This window comes from Mus pahari, chromosome 22 (assembly GCF_900095145.1).
Source record: "Mus pahari chromosome 22, PAHARI_EIJ_v1.1, whole genome shotgun sequence".
Taxonomy (NCBI): Eukaryota; Metazoa; Chordata; class Mammalia; order Rodentia; family Muridae; genus Mus; species Mus pahari.
In genome coordinates this window covers 34,251,596-34,259,286 of record NC_034611.1, presented here as the reverse complement: position 1 = coordinate 34,259,286, position 7,691 = coordinate 34,251,596, and positions in this window count along the sequence as shown.

Here is a 7,691-nt window from a genome sequence, read left to right as displayed (position 1 = left end):
TGTGTGTGTGTGTGTGTGTGTGTGTGTGTGTGCATAGTACTTAAGTTCTGTTATTGAAACATACAAAAACAAAATCAGGCAGAAACAATGATTAATTCATTGAGTAATGTATAGCTAGATTCTAAATAAAGAATTCCACTGTTTTCCTCTTGTGAAGTCATAATTCATCACTCTTCTATCATACTAACTTTTATGAGTAACCAGAAAAGCTTGATTCTTTATTTGAGAGAAATTTTAGAGTTGTGTGTACTAGATACAAATAAATACATTCTTTGACATTGAAAGGAAGTCAGTCTCTAAGCCTCACTTATAATTATGAGAGTAAACTAATACATGATATAAACTCTCAATCCTCTAGTAACTTAGGTCATTATTTTTGTACTGAATTTACCCTGTAGAGTGCCCTCATGTATCACCTCATTAGGGCTCAGTAAACAGGTAAAACTGAAAAGACCAAATGCATATTAAATATTCTTTTCTATGACTTTTATTAGTATTCATTCTACTTTTTAAAAGAAAGTCATTGTAACAAAATATTACACTTAGAATATGTCAATGGACCTTAACTATAATCTCAATTTCAATCAGGCTAAGTGCAAGTTCAGTGGGTGGTTTAGAATTACTCATTATAGCTATCACATTAATATGGAGGTAGCAGACTAAGTCACTACAATGTCAATAACTACTAGCTTTGGAAATATTCATATGTATAGTCTAATATGATATGGTCAAAGGTAAATTAATCTGGTTTCTTATATCAAAATTTCACAACCCTTTGATGATTAAAGAGACAGAATTTCTAATCTCAGCATCTACAGAATAATTTTAGGAAGAGTATGCAAAATTTTAGTTAAAAACCTCTTTGATATCAAATTTATCAACATTATTTAAACATATAAATTACTTAAATTCTAACCCTTTTCAATCTAATATTACCGTACAGAAAGATTCCCTTTAAATCTAAAAATAATTCTTGTACACTAGAAACATAAAAAAATGCATGAATATTTATTGAATATATATACTCATACACAGAAATGTCTAAAATATGAAGATTTATGACAAATGATTTTAGAATATTTTTCTTTTCTCTGCATATTTTCAAATCACAGAAGACATTCATTAATGTGACATTGTTGCTATAATGGAAAAACAATTGGATTATAATGTTTGATACATAATACCTATTTTATCTGAAATGGAGGAAATCATCTTATATCATTTGTTAAAAGTCATCAGTTATTTTGTATAGGTTTAAAAAAAATACTTAAAAACACCAACCTATCAACTTGATGCAGATGAACAGTATTTGCTATTTAATGTATTATCATCTCTCCACACTAACACTAGAAGCATCAACATCACAAAATGAAAGTAATTTTTAAGTTTAAGCGTCTGTATTTGCAAATGTAAGTAAAAAATGGCTAAAAATCAATACTTAACAAAAAAAATGATTTGAAGAAGTACAAGGGTAATGATGGATGAGAGACCGAGGGAATGGCCAACCAATAACCTGCCGAACTAGAAACCCATCTCATAGACAAGCAGCAATCCTTGACATTATTAATGATACACTGTTATACTTTCAAACAGGAGCCTAAAATCACTGTCCTCTGAGAGGCTCCACTCAGCAACTGACCAAAACAGATTCAGAGACCCACAGAAAATCATTACAAGGAGCTGGGAGAGTCTGTGAGAAAAGTTGGGGAAAGGATTGAAGGACTAGGAGGTGATAGAGACTCCCCAAGAAGATCAACAGATTCAACTAATCTGGACCCCTGGGGGTTTCCGGAAACTGAACCACCAACCAAAGAGCATACATCATGGGCTGGTCCTAGGCCCCTGCACAAATGCACAAATGAAGCAAATGTGTAGCTTGTTCTTCATGTATGTTCCCAACAGACTACAGTAGGAGGAAATAAATAAATAAATAGATAAATAAATAAATAAATAAATATATAAATATATAAACGGTTCCAACGGCAGACAAAGGAGACAGACACAACCACTCTCTGTTGAAAAATACTTCAAAAACACCAAACTAACTGCCCATAATATATGTAGCGGGCCTAGCACAAAAACTATTCTGACTCTGACTGCAGCCCCTATGGAACCTACTTAATTGAAGTTAGCCATGTTCTTCTGTTATACTCCACAACTATGTCTCTCAGGTGTCATCCTATCTCTGTTCCACAGGGTTCTACTAGAACCAAGGTGTGTGTGTGTGTGGGGGGGGGGTGTCCAGTTAGAGAACCATTTGGACTTTCTACCCAGTCTTTGGTTGTGGCTTTTTACATCTGCTTCTATCAGCTGCCAGTCATGGCCTCTCTGATGACGACTTGCTTAGGAACTTATCTATGAGCATACATGGAGGTCATTAGGAAACATTATACTGATCTTTTATTTTTCTATCATAGGTCTCTGGGATAACCAGTCTTTGCTCTTACAGGCAGTTAAGAATGCCCTCCTTCTCATGGTGTGGGCTTCAAATTAGACTAATAATTGATTGGCTTTTCCTCCAAGGTTTGTACTTCCTTTATTCCAAGTATTTTACAGGTGGGATAGATTGTATGTCAAAGGTTTTGTGGCTGGTTTGCAGTTCCAGTACCACCTCTGGAAGCTTTGCTTGATTAAGGAGTATAGCTGATTCAGAGTTCAAATCATCCCTTATTAGCAATTCTTTTTAGGGTGACACTCTTAGAATCCTTACAGTTTCTACTGGACTAATTTTCTACAAAAGCTCTCTAGTTCCAGTTCTCTCTCCTAGTACTCTTTCCGTCCATTAGTACCCACCTGACCTTTCCTCTTTCCATTCCCACTGGCATACCAGTCCATCCACAAATCAATTATATTTTCTTTTCCTAGGAAGACACATCCTTCATATTTAGAATCTTTATTTTAGCATAGCATTTCTAGCTCTGTAGATTATAGCATGACTACATTTTAATTTTCACCTAATATCCACTCATAAGTGGGTACACATCATGTTTGTATTTCTGGGTCTAGGTTATCCCACTCAGGATAAATTTTACTAGTTCCACACAATTGTCTGCAAATTTCATGATACAATTTAGTTTAAAAGAAGTATAACATACCATTGTATAACACACATACATATCTTCTTTATGCATTCATCAGGTGAGGAACATATAGGTTATCTCCAGGTTTTGCTATTATGAATGAAGCCACTATGAGAATAGTTTGTTAACTGACTTTGTGGTAGTATGGAGCTTGCTTTAGGTACATGTCCAAGAATGACATAGCTTGTTTTGGATGTATATTAAGTCCCAGTTTTCTGAAGAACTGCCATATTGATTTTTATAGTGGTCATATAAGCTTTCATTCTCATCAGCAATAGAATAATGGTTTATTTGCTCCACATCCTCACCAGAATGAGATGTCACTTGTTATTAATCTTAGCCATTCTGGCAAGTATGAGATGGAACTCAAAGTAGTTTTAGTTTACATTCCTCTAATGGCTAAGGATGTTGAATATTTTTAAAGTACATCTTACCAGTTCCTGATTTTTTGATAATTACATAACTCCCCAGTTACATCTGTTTTACAGATGACAATACTTGACCCAAAGAAGCGAGCTGGTATTTTTAAGGTGGTCTCATTTGTAAGAGATTCAGGGCTGCCTGTGAATGTTCTTCCTATGTACCATTGATGATAAAGTCACAATATGTTACTGAAAGAATACAGAACCAAATTCTGGGCTGAAGTACCAACTCTTCTACTGTCCAATGCTAAACAGAAAAGGAAATCTATTTATTTATTCATGTGTGGACTTAGTGTGCTAGGTATTGAAACTAGGGTTGCATGATTACATACATGCTACATAATCACTTAGCCATGCACCTTGGCCCAAGGATGCCAGGAACCAGCCTTGGCTTGGAGAGGGGTTCTAAAAAGAAGGGGTGTCTTGGAGTGGCAAAATAAACAACTTGAAATGAAATTGTGGGTCCAAGATTGAAGCCTGTGTTTTGCTCAAGAGAGGTCCCTAAACAGCAGCTCTCTGTAGTTAAGTCTTGGCTGTGTTGTCTGTTTGAGACAGCTTTCTGCTTGAGAAAGCCCCCCCCCACCTCTCTCTCTCTCTCTCTCTCTCTCTCTCTCTCTCTCTCTCTCTCTCTCTCTCTCTCTGTGTGTGTGTGTGTGTGTGTGTGTGCACCCCCTCCAGTTCTCTTTGCTTGAGACAACTCTGACTTAATAGAAAACAAATTCTAAAAGTTCTTTGGATAGTTCATGGACTTTCCAGCCAATGTCATAAAAACTACTATAAAAAAGTTCATTGATTTTCTTTTTTCTTTTATCTCTCCCTTTTTGTGTGTTTTTTAAAAAACAGACAGGGCAGTCCTCTATCAGGGGCCTTGGACCAGCTAGTTTATGCTGCCTGTTTGGTGGTTCAGTGTCTGAGAGATCTCAGGAATCTAGGTTAGTTGAGACTGCTGTTCTTTCTATGGGGTTGCCCTCCTCCTCAGCTTCTTCTAGCCTTTACCTAATTTAAATACAGGGGTTACTGGCTTTAGTCCAATGGTTGGATTTAAGTATCTGTGCTTGTCTCAGTCAACTGCTTGTTGGACCTCTAAAAGAACAGCCTTGCCAGGCTCCTGTCTGTAAGTACACCATAGCCTCATTAATAGTGTCAGGCCTTGCAGCCCCACCCCCTTGAGATGGATCCCAAGTTAGATTTCCTAGAAAAAAAAAAAAAAAAAAAAACCTGAAAGAGCTATGTTTATGCCCCAGAGATTTCCAGATAGTTCAGCACTTGCAAAACATAAAAAATTCTAAAATGAACTGCTATTACATCTGCTAGCTCATTTTATGCAAACCAAAACCCCACACTTTTATTAACACATCAATTCTATTCTTTACTCAAGGTGCCCTCTTGACCAACCCATGAACCAGCATTCCAGATCATTTCTCATTGCCAAAGAATTCAGAGATCTTCCTGCCTCTGTAAACTGCGCGGTTTGGAATCTTGTCCTGACATTACCATTTCAGTCTTTCATGATGAGATGTGTTTCTTTATGCAAGAGAAAAATAGATCATGTTTTTGCATCTATCCTATTATCCCTGTTAATCTGTCTTTTCACTGGGGGATTTAGTTCAGTGATATTGAGAAATAGTCACTACCAGTGTTTGTTTATTCCTATCATTTTGCTATTATTGTTGTTGTTTGTGGTGGCGGTGGTGGTAGTATATGGTTGTGTGCTTTCTTTCTTTTGACTTTGCTGATGTAAGATTATTATTTATTTTGCTGTCATGGGTGTAGTTAACCTTTTGTGAATGGAGTTATACTTTTAATATCTTTTGTAGGACTCGCTTTGTAGATATGGTTTAAAACTGACTTTATTATGGAATATCTTCTGTTCTTCATCTATGAAGATTAAATGTCTTCCTGCCTAGAGTAATTTGGACTGAAACTTGTGAACTCTTAGAATCTGCAGGATATGTGTATATGCCCTTCTGGCTTTTAAGGTTAACATTGAGAAGTTGGGTGTATTTTGAATTGGTCAGCCTTTATATATTACTTGTTTTTTTTTTTTTTCTCTCTTAAAACTTTTGATATTATTTCTTCTGACTCTTTAGTGTTTTGATTATTATGTGATGAGAGAAATTATATTTCTGGTCCATTCCATTTTGTATTCCTTAAATTTCTTGTATCTTTATAGGCTGTCCTCCTTAGGTTAAGAACTTCTTCTTCCATAATGTTGCTGAAAATATTTTCTGAGTCTTTGAGCTTGCCTTTGTCACCTTTACCCATTCCTATTCTTATTAGGCTTGATTTTTCATAATGTCCCAGATTTCCTGGATGTTTCTGTCTAGAATATTTTCATTTTATTTTATTTGACTGATATAGCTATTTCCACTATCATAATTTCAGTACCCGAAATTTTCTTTTCCATCTTTTTTATTCTGTTGTTGGTACTTGTATCTGTAGTTCATGTATTCTATACTAAATATATTATTTCCAGAATTCCCCCCCCCGTTTAGGTTTTCTTTAATTTTTTTCTATTTTTTCTGGACTTTGTTAGTTTAGTAATTTCTTTCAACTCTATGTTGGTATTTTTTTTTAAAGGATGAATCAATCATTTTCATAACATTTTATTTAAAATCTTTTTCTTGTGTTTTTGCTGCATTGAAACATGCAAGGCTTGCTGTAATGGGATATTTGGGTTCAGATTGTGATATAATGTGTTACATGTTGTTGATTTTATTTATACATATATACACAGACGTACCACACATTAAACATCTCTAGCTCTTTCTTTGAGAAAGGTAGACATGTTGGTTTGCTTATGATACATTGTTCTTTATTAGAATTAGATTATACTACTTGTAAATTTATTTCACTAAGTTATTAGTGAAAAAAGCACAAATGAGGAAACACGACTTCAGCTTTCAAAATAGAATGTACTATTTAATTTGTAAGCAAAAAAGATGAAGGAGGATAAAGAAAATAACAAAGAAATCTGAAATTTCCACATTTTATGTCAAGCTCATCTCAAATGTCCATTGTGTGTTTGATTTGTTTTACTATTTCAGAATCATTTTAAAAACTAGCTAAAATACATAATATATTTATATCCAAACTCAGTATGGTATACATTGACCATTGCTTTTAATTATTAAGATGAATAGAATCAGTCTTTCATATTGGCAGTTTAATAACCACAGATGCAACCAACCAAAGTTAAAAAATAAGAAGAAAACAAATTTAATCTCTATTGAACATTCATTGTCATCCCCAGTGCCAATTTTTAAATCAATATCTTACAGATACCATTTATTTATTTATTTATTTTTATTAGGTATTTTCTTTATTGACACTTCAAGTGCTATCCTGAAAGTTCCCTATACATCCCTCCCCCTGCCCTGCTGCTCTCCTACACATCCGCTCCCACTTCTTGGCCCTGGCCTTCCCCTGTACTGGGACATATAAAGTTTGTAAGACCTAGGGGCCTCTCTTCCCAATGATGGTCAACTAGGCCATCTTCTGCTACATATGCAGCTAGAGACATGAGCTCTGGGGGTACTGGTAAGTTCCTGTTGTTGTTCCACCTCTAGGGTGGCAGACCCCATTCAGTTCCTTCGGTACTTTCTCTAGCTCCTCCATTGGGGGCCCTGTGTTCCATCCAATAGATGACTGTGAGAATCCACTTCTGTATTTGCCAGGCACTGGCATAGCCTCACCAGACAGTTAAATCAGGTTCCCTTCAGCTAAATCTTGCTGGCATATGCAATAGTGTCTGCATTTGGTGGCTAATCATGGGATGGATCCCCTGGAAGGGTAGTCTCTGGATAGTTCATCCTTTCATCTTAGCTCCACGCTTTGTCTCTGAAACTCCTTTAATGGGTATTTTGTTTCCTATTCTAAGGAGGAATGAAGTATCCACACATTGGTTTTCCTCCTTCTTGATTTTCTTGAGTTTTAAAAATTGTATCTTGGGTGTTCTAATTTTCTGGACTAATATCCACTAATCAGTGAGTACATATCTAGTCACTTCTTTTGTGATTGTGTTACCTCACTAAGGATGATATCCTTCAGATACATCCATTTGCCCAAGAATTTCATAAATTCATTGTTTTTAATAGCTGAGTAGTACTCCATTGTGTAAAAATTCAGGTGACAGCATATGCTGGAGAGGATGTGGAGAAAAAGGAATACTTCTCCATTGCTGGTGGGA